The sequence below is a fragment of the Acomys minous genome (genome assembly GCF_964271855.1).
Source record: "Acomys minous genome assembly, chromosome: 3".
In the NCBI taxonomy this organism is placed as follows: Eukaryota; Metazoa; Chordata; class Mammalia; order Rodentia; family Muridae; genus Acomys; species Acomys minous.
Window position 1 is genome coordinate 62988043 of NC_140485.1, and position 25715 is coordinate 63013757.

Below are 25715 nucleotides of genomic sequence, written 5' to 3' on the forward strand. Positions count from 1 at the left end.
CACGATGTCCATTTAGCAGAATAACAACAGCAGTTTCTCCTCTAGGACCTATGATTTCTCTAGCTGCAAATTCTTAGCTCTATGCTGCTGCCAAGCATGGATTTCATCTTAGGTTTGTGCCCCTGTTGCACCGATGGGCATGTCTTGCCAAGGTAATCACTATCACAGCTCCCAGGGATCACAGCTGGGTGATCATAGACTGATGATTACATTTCTCCTTTGGTACTGTGTATGGCACCTCAGCACCAGCCCTCAAGGCTAGAAAATCAAGAGGAGGCTTCCAGGTCAGTCAGTACCAGATTTATTTCTCCACGTTCTATGACTCTGTGTGGTTGTCTTTGGCAATAGGGTCTTACCATCAAGTTCTGGTGGGTAACCAAGACTGTTGACAGGAGCTAGTGATGTTTGTGGGTCAGTGGTCTCACTGACCGGCACCTGCAAAAGAAGTAACTCATTCCTGGCACTGGGTTTTGTTAAGCTGTGGTGTCTAGTAGTTGCATGTTGCCCTACTAGGGGGTAATTCCATTTGCACACACACACACACACAAACACATACACACGCACACAAATATATGGAAGCTTTTTTACCATTGTGGGTTTCATATAACTTTTAAAAAATGTCTTTAGTGTTATTTACCATTCCATATAGTCCCTCCTTTACCCTGTCCTCCACGACTCTACCTCTGTTTAGCTTCCCCTTGGCATTATTTCCCTATAGTCCTTTATACAAGTCTACTCTGTTTCATTTCAAAGCCCCTCCCCGTGACCCCTTAACAATTTCCTGACCTTTATAAGTATTCCAAAAGAGCGCACATATATCTGAATATTCATAGCTAATGTACATAAGTGAGAGAAAATATTTGTCTTTCTGGGTCTGCATTACATCACTTAGGGTGCTTGTTTCCAGCTTCATCCATTTACCTGCAAATTCCTGATTTTATTTTTCTTAATAGTCCCCCAGGGAGGGATTATCCCCTTCATGGTGAAAGGTTGATGAACCCAGGCTTAGGAAAGCCATGTGCAGGTAGCCACAGGTGCAGTGAATTATTCGTCATTATGGCAGCCAGGTGATATCTAGAAAGCATCTTTTTGCAATATGCTTCTCCATCCTCTAGCTGGTCTGTCCTTTCTGCTTTCTCTTCCTTGATTCAGCTTCGACCACGTCTTAGCTACCTTGGGCGCGGCTCTTTGAAATTTTGGCAGGTTTTTGACTTCTCAACCTTATAAGATCTAGAAGCGCTTCCTCCCAACTTTTAATTTTGATCCATCAGCTCCACTTCGTTCCGGAAATAGAAATGTACATTTACTGTTTATTCTGCCTCTTCTGGTCAATAGAAAGGAGTCATTGGCTTGTTATGACATGTTACACCTTACCCAGAAGTGAAAGTTTCCTATGATTTAATAGTTTTTGAGCATAAATAATGGAATTGTTGAGCACTTAATAGCATTTGTTGGCAAATTGTCTCTATGAAACAGAATAACTTTTCATATCCTCCAGCAGTGGAAGGTGAGGTTTGACTGATCCTGGGGAGCATGAGATGGTGGTAGGGTTAACAATGTTTCAGTGAAAGCATACTGTCTCTTGGGGCTGGGAAGATAGCTCCACAGTACAGCGCTTGTGCTTATAGAAGGCTTAAGAGGATAGTAAGGTGTGTCATCAGGAGCCCAGAGTTTATTCTGTTGTGAATCTTTTTCTACACATTGCTGAATTAACTTGCTTGTATTCAGTAAGAGTTCCCTATATCTATGTGAATAAGAAATAGTGGCCCATGTTTTTGTTCTTTATAATTTCTTTGCTGAGTTTTGGGACTAGGGTACTAGGTGGCTGGTAGGATAAGCATTTCCACTGTTTTTACTTCCTTCAGTAAATTGTAGATGGCTCACCTAATTTTTCCTCACATATTTGATAAAACACACTAGTGAAATCCTCTGGGCTGGATGCGTTCTTTTTTAGAAGTTTATGAACTTGTGAATCAACTAGTCTGTACAGGCCTATTTTTAACTGATCTGTCACCCTTTGTAAGCCTTACTAGGCTTTCTATTCCAAGGGATTGATCCATTTTTATCGAGGTTATCAAGTGTGTAGGCAATCCATAGCAGGAAATCATATTGCTATTACATCTAATTTGGGGTTAGTGCTTAAGAGTATTTTCTGGATTCACCGATATTTTCTAAACTTTCTTTCAGAATTTCTCTCTTTGAAACTAACTCTTTTGATTTCAACTTTTTGTTTTATTTCTTTGTCTAATCTGGCATGATTAAAAAAATAAAGATTGTTTTCCCTAAAAACAAAACAAAACAAAAAACAATGCTGAAGCAATAGTGGAATATAATGAAACTTCCCTTCACTTAGAAAACTTTTGGGGGCCAAAGGCCGCAGAGAATATGTCTTGTTAATGACCTACTTGTCTTACAAGCTGTAAGTCCATCAGCTCCTGTTCCCAGGTGTTAAGAGATCCAAAGGGCAATGCAAACAACCCTAACGCAGAGGCAGAGCTTTTATCCTTGGCTCTGCTCAGCTTCTGATTTGACACCTCTGTGGCCTCTCTGTGAACTCCATCCCTTGCTTCCTGGATAACTGTGAAGCTTACATCGCAGCATAAAGTAATTATGTGTGTCAGGAAGTTACAGTCCAGGGAGAACTGGCTGGGTGGTGTGTAATATCAATTAAGCTAGTCTGGCTACCTCCCCCCTGCATTCCCCAAGTTACTTACCAATATGGGTCCTGTCTGGGCTGAATCTGTTCCATCAGGCCACATTCTCTCCCTCCATCTTCTTCCTCCTTTCTCCTCTCTTCTCCTACCAGCCTCTTGCTCCCTACTTAAGATTCCCCCAGCCCAGGAACCAATGCTCCACCTACTTCTCTTCTGCCCAGTAATTGGCTGTCAGCAACTTTATTAACCAGTCAGAGATAATTGCGGGAGCAAAGTTTACACAACATCATTTGGTGTGCGTGACAGTGCCATCTCACCTGGACTGCAATCAGATCTTGGGGCCCGGTAATGAGCATTTGTATACATAGCACCGGACCAGCCCCCAGCAATAGGTCTAAATACACAACTCTCCAGGCTGTATTCCAAAAGGCATTTCCTCACTCTCTTAGGCCCCTGACTCTTCGGTGAGATAAAGCCAAGGCTAGCCCACTCGCTGATAAGTGTGTACATGGAGAGCAGTCATTCTACTCGATGCCAGCCTAAGGCACAGAGGGAAGATTCTAGTCACAGGGGGCTGGGTACTACCCCCATATACTTCAGGTCATCTCAGAACTGTGACCAAGTACAGCACTGACTCAGCCACTGTCTATGAGATGCATGGACTGTAGGTGGTTGTTTTTGAAGAACTGAGAATTGGGGCAGCTTTTTACACAGAAGTGGCTAACTTGTACACTAAGTGTCTTAAGATAGTGTCACTGGTTAAAGGCAAATAATGCTGAAACAGATTGCCTTTATGAGCGAAATTTCACCAATAGTTACTGGTAGTCCTATGGTGATCATACTTGTGACTTTGCTTTGCTAAAACCACCTGTGAATCTTGAATTATATGGTCTTTAAAAATTAAATCATGTATGCCACTAGAGCCATGCTTTGAATGAAATAAAGCCTTTAAGCTTCCTCATTTAATTTTGAGCATTACTTCAATATTTTATCAGACCCTTAGGTTTGATATACCTCTTAAAATTTCTACCTTGTGTTACACTTAAAACCAAAATAAGGCTAAAAGATACCTTTAAATTAAGGAGGAATGTACAGTCCCCAACTTTGGACTACATTCCCAGCCCATGGGATTTCTAAACCCTATAAGTTCTTTCACACTGCCTACAGCCACTAAGAAGAAAATCCAGTGACACTCAGTGGCTGTGTCTTTGCAAAGAACAGAAACCCAGCCATCTCAGTTCACAGAAAACCAAACACCCCAAAATCAAAGAGGACCCTTAAACTATTTTGGGGATGATCTGGGAACATCAGGAGGTTTGCTTGTCTGTCTGTCCTCTGCCAAGACTCCACATCTTTCATTTGAGATAGGGAAGATGCTGCTGTTGCTGTGCATCGATTCAAGTCTCTTTATAAGCAAATGACAAGGAATGGACAAGACCAAAATTGTTTTATGCATGGACACAGGTGGGTCTCTGGATGTTCAGTGCCTAGCCAGCCTTGTCAGTTACTGAGCTCTGGATCAGGGGAGAGCAATTGAGGAAGATACCCAGTGCTAGTCTCTGGCTATTACACTCATGCACACATGTGCATGCAGACACACACGTGTGTGCATGCATACACACACACACACACACACACACACTCACTCACACATACCACACACAAGATGAAGTTTGAAGGCTAAGCAGTCTTCCTCCACTGTCTGCACTCCTGAGCACTGGTCTGTGCATTGAGTGTTTGTAAACATCTGCCCCAGACAGGCAAGGGCCGAGCATGGCCTGGGATATCACAAGGAAGATGAGTCCGTAAACCAGAAGGTGCTGATTTCCCTAAACACAAGCTCCTAGCTGTAAGTGATTAACCTTAGATTGTATGTGAGATGCTCGCCAGTTTGCTGTGGTTACAAACCACACAGTTTTCACGTAAATGTCTATCAGTCCACTGTTCATATGGCTCTCTCCCCCAAGTTGGCCAAGTGCGGCTGCCTTCTGCACCTTTCTTGTGGCTCACTTTGTTCTGATGCAGGGGTATGTGCTGAGAAAGCCACGAGAGTTATTACCCGAAGTAATAAGACGTACAAGATAATTACGAATTGATGCTAAATCTCCCTGATCCGTCTTTATTAGTTATGTGGCTGCATAAATGAGGGGTGGAGTGGTTCCCAGAGTGCCTCTCATGGGCATGAGCCTCAGCCTTTGACATGGAGTGTGGAAATCTTTTCAGTCTTGGAAAAGCCTTCGATGGCCATCTCGATGAGCGGTCTCAGCTCTGTGTGTCTTAATGAAGTGACATAGCACATCAGATCTTGTGACCACAAATCATTGCCATTTTCTTACATGATTTGGGGAACGTCATCAAGGGGACAGAGGCATCTCCAGGTGTTACTGATGAGGAAAAAGACTCAGAGGCATCCAATCTCAGGTATTACCTACCATCTACCATATGCCAAGCACTTGTACTACTATGTCTTATGGGTTGAGAGCAAACAAAACTAGTTCCAATGTTAGATTTCACAATAACTTCTGACTAGTGGGGAAGCTGAAGATAAACAAGTGATGATGGTTTGAGCATATAGATTATGTGATGTGATAAGTCCTATGATTTAAAGGTATTAGTAGTTTTTCTAAGAGTAGAGGATGGAGCAAGGCATTCGAGCCAAATTCTAGAGTTGTGTCATCCACATGGTAGCCACAAGGCCTGCAACATTAACACAAAATGAAGCTAAAATGTAGTTCCTCGGTTGCACTAGCAATATTTCCTTTTTTAAAAATTTATTTTTTAATAATATTTTTTATTCTTTGAAATTTCTATGTACTAATGCAATGTATATTGAGTGATACCCATGCCACTGCTACCTCTGTCCAACTTCCCCCAGTGCTCCCCAACTCATGTTCCTCCCATTTCTTTTATTGTTATAAATAATTCACTGAGCACAATCAGTGCTGCCCATGTATGTATGTGTGGTATGTGGCCATCCACCGGAGCATGAGCTACCTACCATTGGCCACACTATCAAAGGTAAGTGAGCAACTGCCATTAGCTCCTCTGATAAGAAGTGGGCCCTGGTGGCCCTCCTCTACCCATGATGCAACTTTTGCTTTTGCTATCCACATTCCAAGTGCTCAGTAGTTGCTCATGGATACTAGCTGCACCATTACATAATGCTGATCTAGAACATTCCTACCTTCACAGGGAGTTCTGTTAAGCGTGGTTCCTGGAGGTGTGAGGATGTAAACATGAGAGGCAGGGGATGGGAATCCCAGGATGGAATGCTTCCATGTGAAGTTCCTGCAGTGACAAGAAGACCATCTTGGGGACCTGAGGGGAGGCTATGATGTGACAGCTGGGCCGTATGATGGAGGAACAGGACATGGGAATCCTTGTAGAGAGGAAGGAGCCATGGCTTCCTTCTAAGGGCAGCAGGAACTGGTGTGTGGTTCCACACAGTGGTAAGGCATGGCAGTATTTGAGTTACCTTATTCTCCAGTGAGAAGACTGTGTTGTAGAAGGCAGAGTATATTATGGCATCCACAACCGCTAGATAAATATGGTGTGCATAGCAACTAAATGGCTTGGATGAATGAATGATCTAAAAAGAAGTATATGAGCCACAATCCAGTAGTTTAGCCAACTTGGTTTCTTTATTATTATTCATTCACTATTTCTTATGAGTACACCATAATTCACAAAATCATGGTATGTAGCGAAGCGCTTGGCAAATGAGGACTTCTTCATGAAGTTGAAGATTCAACAATTAAAAGGTGAAAGATGCTTCACATCTGATAGAGGACATCTTGGCTCAACTTGCCACTTATAATGTGAGAACAGTAACAGGCTGAGTCCACTCTTTACACAAATGGGAAAGAAGCTTAAAGCCCTGTTATACTGCATCAGCCTGAAGGTCTATGAGGACGTTTGAGAACAGAAGTATCCCAAGAGGATATTGATAAAAAAAAAAGTTTCTCACTCAATCCCTTTGCATGTGGTTGAAAATTAATGAGCCGTGTCTGGTGCCTGAGTGGTTTTGACCAAGGCTGAGTGTCAGGTGAGGGCAGAGGTCCTCTTAAATTAAACTCACACCGCTGAGTGTACTGGTAATTTCTATCCTTGCTATGATCAAATATCTGACAACAGAAAGGAAGGGAAGAAGAATCTATTGGGTTTAGAGCTTGAGTGGGTATCGTCCGTCACAGTGGGGAAGATGTGGAGGCATGACGAGGAAGCAGCTGGGCACAGTGAAGGTCCTGCCAGGAAGCAGCGAGTGATGGGTGCTTCATCTGGCCAGCTTTCCCAGTCCGGGCCAGGATCCTAGTGCACGGCGTAGTGCCAACCAACATCAAAGTGGGTCTTCCTGCCTCAGCCAGAGGTTTGTCTTCTGGGTACTTCGTGGTTAACTTGCCAATCAGTATTAACAGTCATGGGGGGTGGGGGTAGGGTGGGGATTTGAACTGGCAACCCTGATTCAACTCAAGCCTATGCCCCATTAGCCAGCAGAGGTCACTGTGAAGAGGGTATGCGGATAATTTTAAAGCCTTTCCACCTCATATATTGGAAGTAAAGGAGGCCCTGTGCCCCGTGTGTGCAAGCAGAGCAGATGCTTCTGTTAGGCTACGGACTGAGGCCTTATTTGCAGAGTTATTTGCAGCTATACTCACTTATATACCAGAAAGGAGACCCTTCCTTTATGTTCTGGCTAGCCACCATGTGATCAGCCAAGTACAGTGACAAAAGCAGTAAACGGGCCTGAGCAATGTCCTACCAGTGGCTCTAGGGTGGCAGTTGACATAGGCCTGGCTTTTGATGGTTTAGATTATGAAACTTTTAGTTTAATTTAGTTTAGCTCAGCAAGCACATCTCAGCGAGCCTGCCAACAGAATGGATATCGGGATTGGGTAGAGCCTTCTAGGAATTCTGACTAGATCCCAGAGGAACCTCCAGTGGAGAGTGAGAAAGATCAGACTTCCTTTCAAGGCGCACGGGTGTTTGATATTCAGTAACATGAGCCACGGGGTGTGTACACAGGAAATACAGACTTTGATGAGCTCTGGGAATTGATAAATTTGTTTTTCTGTCATTTATCTTAGATAACTCTTAGAACAACTCCCCAAAGTAAGCGAGGAATTGGAATACAATCCCCACATGGCACACACTGACAGACAGGCCTTGCCCTGTGGTACTGAGGAATTTGGATGTGAGAAAGATGGCTGAAGGGTGCTCCCTCCCGGGCCAGAGAGATGACATGGACCTGTGTCAAAATGCATAGAGGAAAATGGAAGTGCTGCCACCATATTGTCCCAGGTCTTTGCAGGAAGGGAGATGGATACCAGCTAAAGGAATCAGTGAGTCAGCCAGTGACATCAGCCTCACATGGCTCACCCTGCCAATCCTAAAGGCACTCCAGGAGAGTAAGTGAACATGGAGGCCTGGTTGAAAAGCCTGCCTTGCTGCTTCAATATTGGACCACCTGCCAAAAAGCTCCTCTCTGCTCATAAGTGATCAGCTTTGTGTCACATGACCCATGACCTTCTATTAGCATTGCGCTTGTGGTTTTTCTGTTATGGCTGTCACATCTTTTATTGAAGGTCAGGTTTGTCTTTCAATCCTGACAGGATTCTTTACTAAAATTTCTTTTAAAAAAAGATTCGGAGCCTGGCCCACGCTTATAATCCCAGCACGCAGGGAGGCAGAGGCAGGCAGATCTCTGTGAGTTTGAAGCCAGCCCGGTACACAAAGTGAGTCCAGGACAGCCAAGGCTGCACAGAGAAATCCTGTCTTGGAAAAAAAAAAAGATTCAGTTTGTTGTGTGGTAGAGCATCTTCGTAGTATATGCTCAGGAGTGACATAGCTGGGTCTTGAGGCAGAACTATTTCCTATTTCTGAGAAACTGCTAAATTGATTTCCAAAGTGGCTGTGCAAGTTTGCATTCCCGCCAGCAATGGGGGAACGTTCATCTTGCTCCCCATCTTTCACCAGCATGTGCTGTCTCTTGAGTTTTTGATCTTAGCCATTTTGATGGGTGTAGGATGGAATTCCAGAGTAGTTTTGACTTGCACTTCCCTGACCACTCAGGACATTGAACATTTCTTTAAGTGCTTCATTGCCATTAGAAATTCCTCTGTTGAGAATTCTCTGTTTAGCTCTGTACCCCATTTTTAATTGGGTTATTTGGTTTGATGGTGTCTAGTTTCTTGAGTTCTTTATATATTTTGGAAATATATTATATATTTCCACTATGTAATAGCCGGAAACTAGAAACAACCTAGATGTTGACTAAAGAATGGGTAAAGAAGTTGCACATCTGCACAATGACATCATGAAATCTGCAAGCAAATGAGTGGAACTAGAAAAGATCATCCTGAGTGAGGACACCCAGACCCAGAAAGACACACATGGCATGTACTCACTTAGAAGAGGATGTTAGCCATAGACTACAGGATAACCATGCTACAAACTACAAACACAAAGAAGCTAAGTAACAAGGAGGGCCCAAGTGGGGGCCGCTTGAATCTCACTGAACAGGGGAAATAGATTAGACATCGGAGTGGATTGAAGGTGGGCATGGGAACAGGAGGGAAGAGGATGGAGGGAGAGAGTACTGGAAGAGACAAGTGGATTGGGGCACATGCATCTCTGGGACCAACTAGAAACCTAAAACAGTGGAAACTCCCAGGAATCTATGAGGGTGACCCTAGCTAAGACTCCTAACAATGGGGGATATGGAGCCTGTAGCCAGGTAAGACTTCCAATGGAGGGATTGGGGCACCAACCCAGCCACAAAACCTTAGATGTGCAAGAGTAAAGGATGGAACGGAATTTGAGGGAAGGAACAACCAATGACTGACCTATCATGAGACCCATGCCATAAGAGGGAGCCCACCTTTGACACTGTTAATGATGCTCTGCTATACTTGCAGACAAGAGCCTAGTATATTCACCCTCTAAGAAGATTCACCCAGCAGTAGATGGAAACTTATTCAGAGACACAGAGCCAAACATTCAGCAGAACTCGGGGAATCCTGTGGAAGAGGAGGAGAAAGGATTGATTGAGTAAGAGGAGTCAAGGACACCACAAGAAAACCTACAGAATCAACTAACCTGGGCCCATAAGGTCTCATAGAGACTGGGCCAGAGAGCATGCATGGGATGCCCTCAGGTCCCCTAAACATATGTAACAATTGTGCAGCTGGGTCTTCATATGGGACTCCTAAAGCAGGAACAGGGGCTGTCTCTAAGTACATAGTCTTCCTTTGGACCCATTTTCCCTAACTGGGCTGCCTTGCCTAGCCTCAATAGGAGAAGATGTGCCTAATATTACTGCAACTTTGACAAGCCAGGGCTGGTTGATATCCACAGGAGGCCTCCCTTTTTCTGAAGAGAAGGGGAGGAGGGGTTGGTGGGGGAGGGGAGAGGAGGGGAGGGAGGAGGGTGGGAGGTGAGAGGGTGGGAGTAGGAGGAGGGGAGGGAGGGGAAGCTGCAATCCAGATGTAAAGTAAATCAATAACGTAATGAAAAGTTAGTTTAAAAACGTGTATATGTATGTCTGCACGTGTTTATAGTGTATGGGTGTGTGTTTGTGAGTGTGCACATGTGAAGGCCAGAAGAGGGCACTAGACAACCTGGGGCTAGCGTTACAGGTGGTTGTGAGTGGTCCAAGTTGGTGCTAAGAATTAAATTCCTCTGGAAGAGCAATAAGTTCTCTTAACCACTGAACCATCATCTCCCTAGGCTTCCTTGGCAGGATTCTCAAGGTTGCCTTGCATAACATCACTTCTGACGAGGTCCTGGGATATTTTGTTTTCAGTTCTAAAGTTATTCTCCTAAGATAGGGCCCAAACCTGACCAGGGATTTCAGAGGAGAGTTTGCACAATATTTAAGCTGAGCCTGTGGCATTTGAGTTCTGAATAAGGAGAGGTCTGCTCAGGGCACTTATTGTCATGCAGATCTACACTTGTGCAATATGTTATACAACACAGCAGGCTGAATAACCCAGGAATTCCCCTTCAAGAAACTTGGGTGCCAGTTTCCAAAATCTATTAGTTAATTCATCCATCCATTCAGTGAAAAATAATTGAATTTTTACTATGTACTAAGAACTGTGGCAAACAGAGAAATCACAGTTCTAAAGAGGATAGATAGGATTTTAGGTCTCAATGATCAAGAAAGACAATATCCTGTGCAGTGGTAATTGTGGCAGTTAACAGGAGGAACCAACCTCGGTGATCTGGGGGTGAGGGCATTCCAGGGCGGGAGGAAGTGATGTTTAAGCAATTCTGGAGTGATGCAGGGGAAGGATGGAGGTGAGTCAGGAAGGAGTCATTTTAGGCAGAGAGACCATAGGCTGTGGGGTTGGCATGGTGCAGACTGAGTGCAAAGGACCACAGGCCATCTTTGTGGAGACAATATGAAGAGCTAGGAAGCAAAGGGGAGTGAGGAGTGAGTGAGGGCTGGGGAGGAAAGAGAGGAGGATTTGAGGTTGCATATTACAGGTAACTGATGACGACTATGACATTTCATCAGAGAAATGATGTGTTAGCTTAGCTTTGAGTTTTAGAAGATATCCAGCATTGGAGAGGAGAAATGGAGAGACAAAGGTAACAGGATTCTGTGGGGAAGATGCAAAGTGTTTCTGTTTTCCTGGAGGCGATGGTGTGGCTTTGACCATGGATGTGGTGGTGAGAGAGACAATGCAGGCGGAGGTGTCAAGCTTCTGGAGAAGACCTAAAACAGTGGTTCTCAACCTGTTGCGATTCCTTTGTGGGTTCAAATGGCCCTTTTATGGGGTCTTCTAAGACCATTGGGAAATGTAGATGTTTACATTAAGATTTGTAATAACAACAAAATACCATATAAAGTAGCAAAAAAATCCCAATTCTATGGATGGGGGTCACCACAGCATGAGGAACTGTATTAAAAGGCGTGCATCAGGAAAGCTGAGAACCACTGTCTTAGAAGGTCATTAAAAAATGTGTCATATCCTTTCAAGCTAAGGCAAGCATTCCGTAGCTAGATACTTTCAGCATAGCATTCGGTGTTGCGTTGTAGAAATTTTATACAGATGAATTATTTACTCCCAGGACAGTTGAGATGTCACAAATTTTCTAGCAAAGCAAGCAAAGTAAACGGGGCATCAAGGAATGAGTTAAGGCTCTGGAATGTTGGAATCCTTGGGAATCTGGCGGGGAATCTGAAAGAGCAAAAGGGATTTATTCTCTTCTGCATTTCATCCATCAAACAGGAGCCTGGTACCTTGGCAGGAGAGAGAGAGAGAGAGAGTGAGAGAGAGAGAGAGAGAGAGAGAGAGAGAGAGAGAGAGAGAGAGAGAGAGAGAAGAGAGAATGATTTCTATAGATCCTCTTTGCTGAAGATGCCCCTGACTGTGTCTCTTTGGAAAAAGCCACTTTACACAAATCCAGAGCTGAAAGGACTAGCATATGCTCAATTACCCCACAATGTATATGTGCACGTAAGTGGGTGTAGACCCAACAGAACATATAGAGCTTTAGAATCATTGTTGTGATATTTTCCCTTCACTTTTTCCTATTTGACATGCCTGTTTTCATAGCGATGTGAACTTAAGTCTTTGAATCTGGCTACTTTTGGCACTGACTTTTGTTTCAAAGAAAACTCTAGGGACAGTGGATTGGTTGGGCTTTGGGAAGAAGCTTGTGGGTCCCTGTGCATCTGTGGTGAAAACATCCTGTGCTGGTGGCTTAGCTTCCTCTCTCTGCTTGCCAGTCACATGGCCCAGTGCTGTGGGCAGTAAGGTGCCCAATAACTTGGGAAGTAAATATGTTTTTCAGGGAAATTGTTAGTTACAGCATGTCATTTAAATTGTTTTAGTTTGGGAGCACTAGTTTCAAGAACATTTGGTCTACAGTCATCACTCAATTGTCTGGAAAGGTCCTGTTGAACCTTGATAGCCCTTTCATGTCACTACATTACAGCAGGTTGATTTATATATATATTAGTTCTTTCTTGTATGTTTAATCAAGACATTCTCATAGTTGGAGCCGAGCATTTTAAATCGTGCATAGGCAAATATCCATTTCATACTGATTAACCTTTTACCAAGATAGAAAATCTATTCACCCCCTGCAGTCTTCTAAAAGAAAAGGAGCAATGCTGCAGGAGATTGGGCTGTAAGGGATGAATCCAGCTCCAGTTGCTTCACAAATAAGTAGGATATTTGGGCTCCATCCTGGTCATGTCAGATACAAAGGAGGCTTCCCCGGGGCTCATCTTCTAACCCTCGTGACAAGATGACTGGTCGCTGGCCTCAGCTTCTACCCTTCAAAGTGTCTGATTCTAAAGACAAAGGACGAATGTTCTTGCCCTGGCCTCCAAGCAGAAAACCTTGGCGGAACAAGTCTGATTGACTTTTCTTGAGTGACACATTCCTTCGGGGTCAGCCACTGTAGCCAAGAGAATATGAGAGGCTAGACCACACGCCCATTCCTGCAGCTCAGAGTGCAATACTATGACAAGGATTATTCCTGTCAGTCATGAGAGTCAAACGAAGCTAAGGAAGTTTTGTCGTTTTGTCAGGTGGAAAAGGCTGACGCTTGCCAGCAAACAACCACCTCAACTTTACCTAAAGAGCCCCCGCATTGTGTCTAGAGTCAAAAGATACCCACATCAGGCTAAGCATTAAGTCTTGGAGGAAGTTTTAGGATAAAGATGATCAGGATTCTCTCTTTAGAGTAATTTATTCAGTGGATCGGGGTGTATAGAGTTCTTAATGCTACCCGAACAATCCCCATAAAGAGCCTACTTTGGGAACCACCGGTGAGTATAAGTCAGGGAGAAGACAAGGTGAGCATCTTGAGAGAAGGATAGTCTGAACTAAGCATACATCGACAATGCAATATTTAAGTAAATTCTAATTCTTCAGGGGACCATTGTCTGTCTTCAGCAATAGCCATCTGCTTGGGCCTCTGTTGGTGGTGGGGCAAGAAAGAACAAGGCTTTGAGTCAAGATAAGAGCCTTGTCTGAAGGAAGGTACCAGACAGACCTATGGGAAATGGGAGGCTATCACTTAGCCTTTCATGTCAAAGCCCATCTTTTAGCTGGGTGTGGTATGGTGGTGCACGCCTTTAATCTCAGCTTTCAGGAGGCAGAGGCAGGTGGATCCCTGAGAGTTCGAGGCCAGCCGGCTCTATAAAGAGAGTCCCAGGACAGCCAAGGCTACACAGAGAAACCCTGTTCTTGAAAAAAATTGAACCAAACACAACCGAGAAGCCCTCCATCTTTTTGTGTGAATGACACATTTCATAAATCTTGGTGACAGGTAGGCACTCTCTGCTTATAAGGCCCACATGTTAAAACTACCATTTGTTCTCTTCCTTTACACACATGGTTTAGAAACAGGTCCTGTTGATGAGTCCCATCATCATCACAAACTGACCTGTGAAGCAGTGGGGCTGTCCTCGTCAGGGGTACTATGATGAAACATCAGGGCCTGGAGCAAGCTAGGGGAGGACAGGGTTTATTTGGCTTAAGCTTGTACATTGTAGTCCATCATCAAAGCAAGTCAGGACAGGAACTCAAACAGTGCATGAATCCAAACGCAGGAGCTGCTGCAGAGGCCATGAAGGGTGCTTCTTACTGGCTTGCTCAGCCTGCTTTCTTATAGAACCCAGGACCGCAGGCAAGGGATGACACCACCCACAATGGGTTGCCATCCCCATTAACCACTAATTAAGAAGATGCCTACAGCCAACTTAGGGAGGCATTCTTCCTATTGAGGCTCCCTCCTCTCTGATGACCATAGCCTGGGTCAGGTTGACACAGGACCACCCAGCGTAGTGACTAAACAAGAGCTTGTGAGTTAAGTTGCATAGTCAGGGGATGACTTTGGCTGTGTGGGTTTGTCCAGGCACTCTTTTGCTGTTGGAGAATATTACTTTCCATGTAGGATGACCATGTTTTCATTAACTTTTCCATGAAACTGTGAAGTGGCCGATTTATTGTAAATGCTAACACTCAAGTGAGCCACAGTGAAGTTACTATCACAAAGACTCTGAAACCAGGTCTTTATTTTTAAATCACGTGCAGTCTGTATGGACTTGACCACATATGAGTGCAGGTGTCTTGGGAATCGAGAAGGAGCCATGGAGTTCCCTGGAGTTTTGAGTTACAGTTGCCGGTGAGCTGTGGGTGCTGGGAACTGAGTTCTAGTCATCTGTAAGAGCAATGCTTGCTCTTAAGCACCTTTTCTCCAGCCCCCAAACCAAATGCTAATGAGTCATATGGGCAGCCTTAGAGCTACGTCATTATATCTTGAGCGGCTCACATGGACTTTCAAATGAGTTGCTAGCATCTGGGAGTGGGACTTTTGACAAAGGATTCCTGGATTTCTCTTTCTGTTGAAAGTCAACTGCCCGGTGATGCAAGGCTTACCTTGCACAAAGTTCAACAGCAGAGTCTTTCAGGAGGCCAAGTCATGGCTAATCCAGCTCTTCAGCTTTTTCTCCTTATTTTTTTTTTAAAGCTGATTCTGACAAAGTTCAGTGAAAATAAAACTGTATTAAAATACATTTTGTGGTCCACAAACAATCTCAGTGAGTCGGAGAGTGCCGTTGTAGGAGATGCAGTCAAGAATGCTGCCTGAGTTGATGCTCTGGAATGGAGACCACCAAGGTTGGGTGGTTGAGCTCCGGAGCGTAGATCCTGCAACCTGAACAAAGCACCTGCCTTGTCCATTCTGAATACTTGATGCTGGTTATTGCCTCTTATCCTTGACCCTGATGTTGCCTTCTCTAACAAGGATTCTGAAAAATTCCTGTTTCCTCTAAGCTATTCCTGGTTTTTCTAAGTCTTCTACATCTGTAATGGACATACCTGATTTGCAGAGTGTCGCTCTGGTGCTTGTTGCCTAGCTGCAAGAGAAGCTGAAAAAATTAGCGTTTGCAATTTAAGCTTTGGTGGCACCTTGGCACCTTTCTGGTTTGCAAAGAGGAAGAGTCCCTAGGGATAGGAAGAAAAAGGAATTTATTTTAATACACAAATGAACTACAAGTGTCACCACAACTCCTGAAAGCCTTTGAGTTTGCTGCCCTCGCCTGGTCCTCATTCAGTATTGGCTGAACGATGTATGTGTCAAAGCAAAAACAACAGAAAGAGATAGAGGCTTGGAGAAGAAAAGTGGGACCAGGATGAGAGAATGAGAATGAAATATAGCCACAAGGGATAGTAATAAAAGACACATTCCTTAAAACTTCTGGTCTAAAGGCAGCTTTCTATTTCCCCCATTATTTTTGTTTTTCTTTTGAAGACTCACAAAGCAACCCATACAAAACCTCAAGGCGTCCTTTTTCTTTACAAGTTAGGAAATATTGGCCCTAGACCAGAAGTACTTCAGCTCAGTCAATCTCTAAAACACCAGCTGCCTAAGTGATGAGTTGATCTATCCAAGATGAGTTATTTAGCCAACAGACAGATGGCCAGGAAAGTCCAGTTAGTTGGCACAATGTTTGTCATTTCAGAAGGCTCTTGGCCAAATAGCCAGAAGTCAATGGTTTCGGAAGCCAGAGCCTGCCATCTTGGATCTGCTTTTGAAATCCTACAGGTACCCAATTAGTAACAGAGGACAAAGCAGGGCAGGCTTTGCTCCATTGAGCGCACAGCCCATTGAAAAAGGACTATTCTCAGAGCCCCAGTGGCAGGCTTGCAAGAAGCTGAGTTGGTAGCTTGGCTGAAAAGTAGATACTCATAACCTAAAATGAGCAATGTGAAGACAGAACAGCTGTGAAAATAGGTACCCAGGGAAGGAAAAGGGCTACTTACAGCATTCTTTCCAGAAGCATATTGAATTTTCACATAAGAATGGCTTATTACGTATCATAAATAATTAGTGAGAATTAGAGAGAACATAAGTTAATTTTTAGGACTATCAAGACTATCTAGTGTTATATCTGGAAATACACCCAGAAAAATGTGGCCCAAGTCAGAATCTGCTCCATGACACTTTATTGTTTGCTTTAACCATCATCTAAGGTGCCGGGACACTCTTCTGGGCATCTGGCTTCTTGTAAAAGGAGGTCAGCTCACCTCTACCCTCATGGAGCCCACAAAGCCCTGGAACAGATGCTTGCAACCAAATTACAAGAAAATGTAGCATTGCAATGAGGGCAACACGGAGAGCTATGCTGAGGTCATAGGATTCAGCCACCTGCTATTTAATTATATATTATTCATATTTATCTATTTAGCTATATGCATATATATTCATTATATATGTTTATTCCATATCTTGGTTTAGGACCAATACTTTTATTTTATTTTATTTTATTTTTTAATTGTGAGTTTGGCCTCATTGTACAAGCCTATAATCTCAGCTATTTGGTAAGCTGAGGCAGGAGTATCATAGGTTCAAAGCTTGTCTGAAATCATGCCTCCAAATAAAAAGTAGAAGAGGGAGGTGGAGTCTAGCATGCTAGAGGCCCTATATTCAACCCTCAGTCATGGGAACAAAGCAAAACCAAACCAACCACAAACTAAAACCAACCAACCAACCAACCTACAAAACAAACAAACAAAAACAAACACAATCCACCCCATCTCCTTCCTTTGCCCCCCCACCCGAATTAAATTTTCATATGTGATGCCATCGACTAATAAGCACATAGTTTGAGTCACTGCTTCCCAGGCTCCATCTGTTTAGCCGTCACTGGCAAGAACTGAGAGTGACTTCTAACTGTTGTGGCAGGCTAGCTGTCAGCAACTACAGCCCCTCTGGATAGCAGGCACAGCACCCTGTGAAGTTCAGTGTGTCCAGGGTCAGGTTCTGAAGTGAGAGTCATGGGACAGTCACCTACAGCCCTGATCACTCTGGAACATTCTTGTGAGGTCCCCCCCACTCTGGAGGTGTGATACCCAGTGCTAGGCCCCCGGCAGCTCTTGTCTTGGAGTCTGAACAAATTCCTGGTTCCCCGGCTTGGTGCCAGGTTGTGCTGTTGGCCTGCTTTTTGTGGCCATGCTGTAGGAAGATACTGCTCTGTAGAAAGCATTAGAATGGCTCATGCTGCTGGGAAATGCTCTGTAGCAGAGGTGGTACCTGCAGCCTTTCACTTCCCTTCGTCACCTGTCCTGGCGACAGACACTCACTAAGAGTGCTGGAGAGGGGGACCCACATACTAGGTGGAAGTTCTCTCTGTTCCCCCCCCAACTCATTCTGCTAAAATCAGGGTGCTCATAGTGACCCAGAGCCTTCCAAGTGTGGAGAAAGCAAGTTGAATGCTAGCATCTAAGATGCCCTCTCTGTAGGTAACCTTGTGCACTTAACGGTCGGCACATTCTTTCCCACCCCCCACCCACTTCTCCGGATCCCTCTGCTGGTACAGTGAGGGCTATTGACCAGCTGGCTGCTCATGACTCCTGTGTAACTTCTCCTTTGGAGGCTCTGTCTACTTCTGTTCAGTACCTGTAGTGGTTTTGAATAAGAGTAACCTCCATAGGTTCATCTGTTTGAATGTTGGTCATCAGAGAGTGGTGCTACTTGAGTAGGATTAGGAGGCGTGGCCACGGTGGAGGAAGTGTGTCACTAGGGGTGGGCTTTGACGTTTCAAAAGCCCAAGCCAGGCCCAGCGGCTCTCTCTGTTGTCTGCAGATCTGGGTACAGAACTCTCAGCTACCTCTCCAGAGCCCGGTCTGCCTGTGTCTCCATGCTTCCTGTCATGATGAAATGGGCCAGACCTCTGAAAGTATAAGCAAGACCTAATCAAATGATTTCTTTTTTTTTTAAAGAGTTTTTTTTTTAAAAAAAGATTTATTTATTATTATGTATACAGTATTCTGCCTGCATGCACATCTGCAGGCCAGAAGAGGGCATCAGATCACATCATAGATGGTTGTGAGCCACCATATGGCTGCTGGGAATTGAACTCGGGACCTCCAGAAAAGCAGGCAGTGCACTTAACCTCTAAGCTATCTTTCCAAGCCCATGATTTTTTTTTATAAAAGTCACTCTGGTCATGGTGCCTCTTCACTGACTATGACAGTGCTTCTTTCAGATGAGACCCAGTAGTTAGGAGGAAGAGGGAGGAGGGCTGGAACCTGGCCCAACTGTTAAAATGCCTGCTGCACAAGCATAACAATATGAGTTTGGATTCCCAAAACCTACATAAAAATCCAGGCCTGGGGTGGCCTCCTGTCTTTAAGTCTTGGGCTGGAGGTAAGGGGGATGGAGGTAGGTATGTCCCAGGAGTTTTTTGGTTGGCCAGTGAGGCCAGTGGATGAGCTCTGGGTTCAGTGGGGAAAAAAATCTGACTCAAAAAGATAAGGTAGGGAGTGATAGGGAAAGGCACCCAGCACCCTCTGGCTTTCTCTCTCTCTCTCTCTCTCTCTCTCTCTCTCTCTCTCTCTCTCACACACACACACACACACACACACACACACGTGAACACATGTGCACACCCGCATGCACAATATACACACATGCATGAGAGCACACACACATGCATGTGCGCGCACACACACAAACATGTCGCATGCACATTATCAAACACAAAATACAAAAGGATGGGGGACAGAAAGCAATGGAAAATTAGATCCACTGCCCATTCCACGAATCACACCCAGAAATATCCACATTTCTAGAGCTTTTCATGTGGCCAGTGTCAGGCCCTCATCCAGCCAGCGTCAGCTAACACCTGGTGGCTAGACTTAGATTCTCTCATTCTTGGGCCTGCCTTGCTCTTCCCTACTGCAGTGTCCATGAGACTGAGTTGCAGTTGCTGCTTGCCAACGTTAATGGCCTTTGATATTGGGTCCTGTGCACTGGGGCTCCCTTTTAGTCATTAGTAAATTCCATAAATTAATTACAATAATCATGCATCTAATTAGCACCTTCTGTGCTCCGGGCTCCATGTTTAGTGGTCTATTACATCCCCCTAACCCTCCTCAAGCCACTCACTGAGTATAATTTTTATGATAGCAATCTTGGCTCAAGCAGGGTTTGTAACTTGCTCCATGGTCATGGTCATAAAGCTAACAGGAGGTAGAGCTGACCCTGAATACACTTAGTGCTAACAGCCTGTCTGTAGATGGACTCTGGCTGCCTGCATCTCACCATTGATGTCTACAAAGGCAGAACTGCAGATTCATGTGGGTGCCAGTTCATAAAACAGATCCCCCTGTTCATGGACAAAGCCATCAACTTAGGAAAGGTTCAGTGAGTCTGCCTTGGAGATAAGCCTCCCAGTGAATGTGCACAAGTAGCGGTCATCCATTGGAACCACATAGTCATCTTCTTCCTAATTCTGCACGGAGGCCGGGCATATATCAAGGTTTCCTGAGCATTAAATACGTTATGTAAAGAATTGAGTTGGATCTGAAATACAACCAGGACTTTGATGTGACTCATAAGCTTTGCCATTTTCAATTTCTTCTCATATGTCTATTGTGAATCTTTTTTAAGTCTGAGACTCTTCCAGAATAGAGTGGGTAATCTTATATTGATGAGTTGGATCAATAACCAAAGAAGGAAAATTGTTGTTTCACCAAGACTGTGTATAAGAAAGAACCTTAGGTCCCCTTCTCTCTAAATTCAACAAAGTTTAAATTATGGGTCAAAAAATGTTACTGTAATAGGCTGCTATTGGGAGATCTGCCTAGCAACATTTTCCTTTTATAAACTGCATTTATTTAAAATGTGTCTCACAGTATAATTTATGATTACTGGGACCATTTGAATAACAAAGACCTGAAGCAAATTTAATGGCTACTTTGCCCTGTCTTCCTCTAAGGTGGATGTGTTTCTGTCAAGCTCTTTGATATTTTCCTTCTGTTATTAGGATGTAAACATTTGTGCGCACCTATAGGACTCTACCACAAAGTCACACAGTGTAGATTAATCCATAGCTTATTCTTTCCCATATCATTATACGTACATCATCTGCAATATCTTCCCAGGACCTGTCTTTTCTCTAGACCTGCCCCAGTGTTCATATTCTATGTAAATATGGAATCCAGTGTGTGTGTGTGTGTGTGTGTGTGTGTGTGTGTGAGAGAGAGAGAGAGAGAGAGAGAGAGAGAGAGAGAGAGAGAGAGAGAGGATCCTGTCAGCAGAGAGCACTGATACAGTTTGGGCATCAGAGTTTACAAGTCTTTAGGATTCAACAGAACTTTGGGGTGGATAGATTTCGTGTGTGTGTGTGTGTGTGTGTGTGTGTGTGTGTGTGTGTGTAATTAAAAGGTGTTAGTTTGTTATGTTTCAGTATATGGGTGTCAAGGAAGTGACCAGAAGAATGATGCAGGTGTGCTGAGGAGGAGGAGAAGGTGGGGGAGTATAGAGGAAGGAAGGAGAAGGACAGAAATATGAGGTATTCATCTGTTTAGCTCTGCCCTGGGGTCTATATGCTGTGGTCTTTCCCCTCTATGTCGCATAGCAGAAGAGGAAGTGGGGCTATTGTAAGACCAGAAGTCAGGGAGAACTGGGACAAAACAATGTCTTCTGGACATGACAGGATAACAGTTCTCATGAACTCAGGGAAGCTGTGGTTGCCTGCATAAGACCTATACAAGATCAAGCCAGCCAACACTCTAGTATTGAAGGGGAGGGGTGAATGAGCCCTAATCTGTAACTGAAGAGCTATAGAGTTGACAGCTTCTGGGGGAGGAAGACTCAGTTTTCATTAAGGCTGTGACTCCTGGTGTGTTGTTCTTGCTCCACTTGTTGGTCCAATACCCACTGGTATATGGACAACACACACTGGATTCAGTAGGTTATTAGATAAAGCAAATCAAAACAAAACAAAAAAATCCACCCAAACCCAAAAAACAACAAACCAGTGTACAAAGCAACATATCATACTATCTTAGTTACGGTTTTCAATTTCTGTGCTAAAACACCACGAACGCAAGCAACTTACGGGAGAGTTCATTTGGGCTTACAGTTCCATGGAGAGAGTCCATAATGGTAGGGAGGGCATTACAGCTGGAAGCTGGATCAGGAAGCTGAGAGATGGCATCTTCAACCAAGCAGTGCAACCAACACAATAGCCAGGAGTAGATTAAACATTTCAAGTTCCTCTTAAAAGTTTCTGAAAGATTTTTCTGGTTCATCTTATACTGGCAGTGGTCTAATGTGACACTGTGCAATGAAAAAAAAAATCAGAGCAGTGAAAGCTTTTTTTTTTCTTAGTAAACATTTATTTAATCATCTCCATTCTCTGCTAAGTCCTATGCTCCTGGGGAGTTCATGGCCCATAGAAAACAGAACAAATGAACCAATAACTTAAAATTGTAATGAGCAGAATGATCTGGGCAAGCACAGTGCATTATGGGAAAGCCAAAATGAGGATTCAAAACGTGACCACCATGGTGGTCAAGACACTTCACTATACGGTGACACCTTAGCGTGTACCTTCTTGGCTGATATATTGAGGTGGAAAGAGGAACATCTAAGACAAGTTTTAAATTGTAAATCAAATTGAAAGATTATGAAGTTATCCATTTAGTTTTCCCTACAACACCCTCTTTATACAAAACATGCCTACCATTTCCTGTCTTCAGAAGTAGCCAGGATGATACGCCTGGCATAGCTCTGTAACTTTATGGTCCTCACACATTTTTTTATTCTCAAAACTTTGCTCTCCTTAAACCATTTACTTTCACTCAGAGAGAGAGAGGGGGTGGGTGGGTGGGTGTGATTCTCTTGGTCAGATAGCTATCATTGTAGAGAAAGGGTAATTAAATGACTCAATGGAGCTTTCGCTGTGATGTGACCCTCATGCTGGAACTTTCTTGATTTTCCTCCTTGTGCAGCCTGAGGCTGTCTATGCCTGATGCTTACAGTCTTCTTCACTCAGACCCAGGTGAGGTTTTCAGAACAGAACGCAGTGTGTGCCTGTCCTCCTCCTCACAGACACCATCATCTGGAGCAGAAACCCGCTCCTGGCTCCTGCCCATCTTGGCTTTCTCAACACAATTTCCACAGGAGATGTCCATACAAGCAGTCACTGGGTGCACTGACTGCCAAAGCACCATTTCCATGGAAGATCAGTTTCTGTTTCAATTTGCTTTGCAGTTGAGAACTTGAGTTGACTACAGAGATGTGAAATAGCAATTCCTGGCCCACCTGCAAAGGTCTGGCAAAAAAGGGGGCATTAGATGGAACCTGGGGAACTCAGGGAAGGAGATTTGGGTCACAGATGATACATTTTCCAGGTCCATACTTTAAAATGTCTTCTACTATTTTTTGAGAATGCAATACAATGTATTTTGATAACATTCATTACCCCAGCTCCTCCCAGATCCAACCTCACTTCTATACGCACCCAACTCTGCACTCTGTTTTTAAGTATTCATTAAAAACTTACCAGGAACACATCATGTCTAATTTGTGTTGTTCAAATACTCTCTCTCTCTCTCTCTCTCTCTCTCTCTCTCTCTCTCTCTCTCTCTCTCCCCCTCTTTCCCTTTCTCCATCCCCTTCTCTCTCAGATGTAGGGCTGGCTCTAGAGAATGGTAGAGCTACTGAGAGTCGCATCCTCAAAGAAAACTCACTCTCCCACTCTGGTCAGGCACTTAAATGCCAAAAGATCCTCACCACTTCATGCTGGGACTTTGTCTGCCTTGAGCTTGGTCAGGCCTTGAATGCCTCCTCACAGTTGCTGCGAGTTCATTTGTGAACTTGCCCGGTGATATCTGGAGAGCAGCGTTGCTGCCTCTGGCTCTTACCATCCTCTCAACCATCTCTGATACCATATTTTTAGCTGAAAGAAGAAGAAGAAGGAAATGAAACAGAATTATGCAGTGTCTGGAAAGAAACTTGGGCTGACTTTAACTCTTTTCTCCTGAAGCAGCCAGGGGTGAAGTAGGAGCTGGCTGGGACAGAGGGGACAGACTCAGAAATCTTGCCACAGGCAGATGGGCTTTGCCACCGCCGTCTCTTGGCAGGACCTGAGTATTGCATATTGGACAATTCCCAGTCGGCAGTTCTTTCTCATAATTTCCCTAGGCTTTTGGAGTCTGAGTTAACGACAGCAGGTTCAGCAAGCATGCTTTGTGACAAGAAGCAGGATATAGGAAGATCTCAGGAAGTCCAAGGTCAGGGGGCGGCTGACCTCTCCTGAGGGAAGTTAGGAACTGGAGAATGTCCCAGGCTTCCCACTGTCCAGCAAACTCTGCTGCAGCTTCCACATGCCTCCCATGTTGGTCGTGACCGCTGAGGAGTATACTGACCTTGCTGCTGTAGCTCACAGTGCTTCCCCACGGCTGTCTCAGTCACGCAGTTCAACCCCAGGCAGAGACAGTCTGGGAGCCTCTTCTCAGCTGTCTGCTCTGGGTCCAGTATCCAATGGACTTGTGGTATCAGATGGATTGTCAGTACTAGAGCCTTGAAGCTCTCCCTGTTCAGTCATCTGTGGGGTAGAAGGGTAGGAATCCTTGGCTCACAATGTCACACAGCATCTCTTGGCAGGTGATGACACAGGAAATGCTCCATTCCACACCTACAGGTCACCCTGAATAGCAAGACTTCTGTTAGCAAGGAACCGAGACTTCCACCTAGTTGATCCAGGCTTTGAAATCGTATGTCACCGAAGGAGTCTCACTCCAATTTTCTTTTACCATAGGGAGAATGATTGATACATTACGTTCTATTTAGAAATATTCAGTCACTGTTCATTGACCTGTTGGGTTCCTAATGTGGTCACCCGGCTGGATTTGGGGCCCACAGGAATACTGTCAGACAGAAGGAAGAAATGTATTTAAATAAAAGCTCATTTGGAAATGAAATTCAAGGGAAGAAAACAAATTCTAAGAGAAGAAAAGAATATACAGAGAATGTATTGGGGCTTGTGAGGAAGGTAAAATGTGTATATTTAACAATTCTGTCAATAGAGTTCTTTCTCAAATTCTCTCAGCCTGGAACAAGAAAACAAAAAACAAACCAAAATGAAACAACAACAACAAAAAACCCCAAAGGCATAGCTATTGGATCTCCACTTTGGACAGAGAGGGTAGCCTTACCCCTACAGGAGAAAAAGCAGAACCAAATTTCATCTAGTATCTGGTTTCAAAACGTAGCTATGGGGCTGGGGAAAGAGTTCAGCCAGTTTGGTTGCATGTGCTTGGACACCAGTGCTGGCCAGTGCGGGGGTTGCGGGGGGCAGACAGGAGGATCACTGAGGTTTGTCGGCTAATAGCCAGCTCCAAGTTCAGGAAGAGACCCTCTCTTATGGGAGTAAGGTGGAAAGCGTTCAAGCAGGACACCTGGTGAAGTCATTCTCTGACACACACACACACACACACACACACACACACACACACCCCACGGGGGCACTGCAGGTACTGCAACAACTGGTTATCAGTGGTTGAATAAGGAAGCCAGAAAGGGTCAGATGAGAAACTGTGTGATCCTGAAGTTGGACATCAGGGTGGCTCCCTCCTAAAGACTGCCTAGCTCCCCTTTTCTTTACAGCTTAGAAGAAGGACATACAACCTTGTTACAAACAACATTACCCTAGAGCATCTGCCCTCAACTGTGGCTCCAGGTAGCACATCTTTATTTGTATCACTATAGGAAGATCAACCTTAGGGGCATCTTGTATCTTAATACTTGGAATTTCAGCATGGGCTTCTGGCACAAATTCCCTTGGAGAACCTTAGGAGGAGAGGAGACTAAAGATGTAGTAGGTCTGGATTCTGCAGGGGAGGAGCTTGAGCGCCATTCCAAGAATGCTCACGACCATCTGGGGAGCTTGGTCTGTCCCAAGGACATGACTCAACCTCTAAACAATAAGCAATCAGTATGTGCTAATAAAGAAGTCCTGGTGGCTGGTGTCTTCCACGGGGATGTTGTTTTGATTAGGGAAGTGGGCACATTGCTCTCCTGCAGCTGGAAGTCAAGAGAAGTCAAGAAGAAATTTGTGAGTGTTCTGACCCCAAAGAATACAGAACTGGAAAGCCAGGGTCCTTAGTTAGGGGAGTACTGACTATTCATCAAGGTATGTGTCTTGGCCAAGTTCATGTAGCCAACTCCCGAGCCAAGTCCTGCTTTCCAGCTTCCCTTTGGTGGCTGCGGAAAAGGAAAATAAATTGCCAGAGGACAAGATGG

The 25715-nt window shown here is 44.4% G+C and overlaps 1 protein-coding gene across 1 annotated transcript in view; it reads left to right on the forward strand.

Moving 5' to 3' along the window:
* The window catches only part of CBLN4 (cerebellin 4 precursor), a 51729-nt gene that overhangs the window by 18210 nt on the left and 7804 nt on the right, over nt 1-25715 (forward strand). The window lies entirely within an intron of this gene.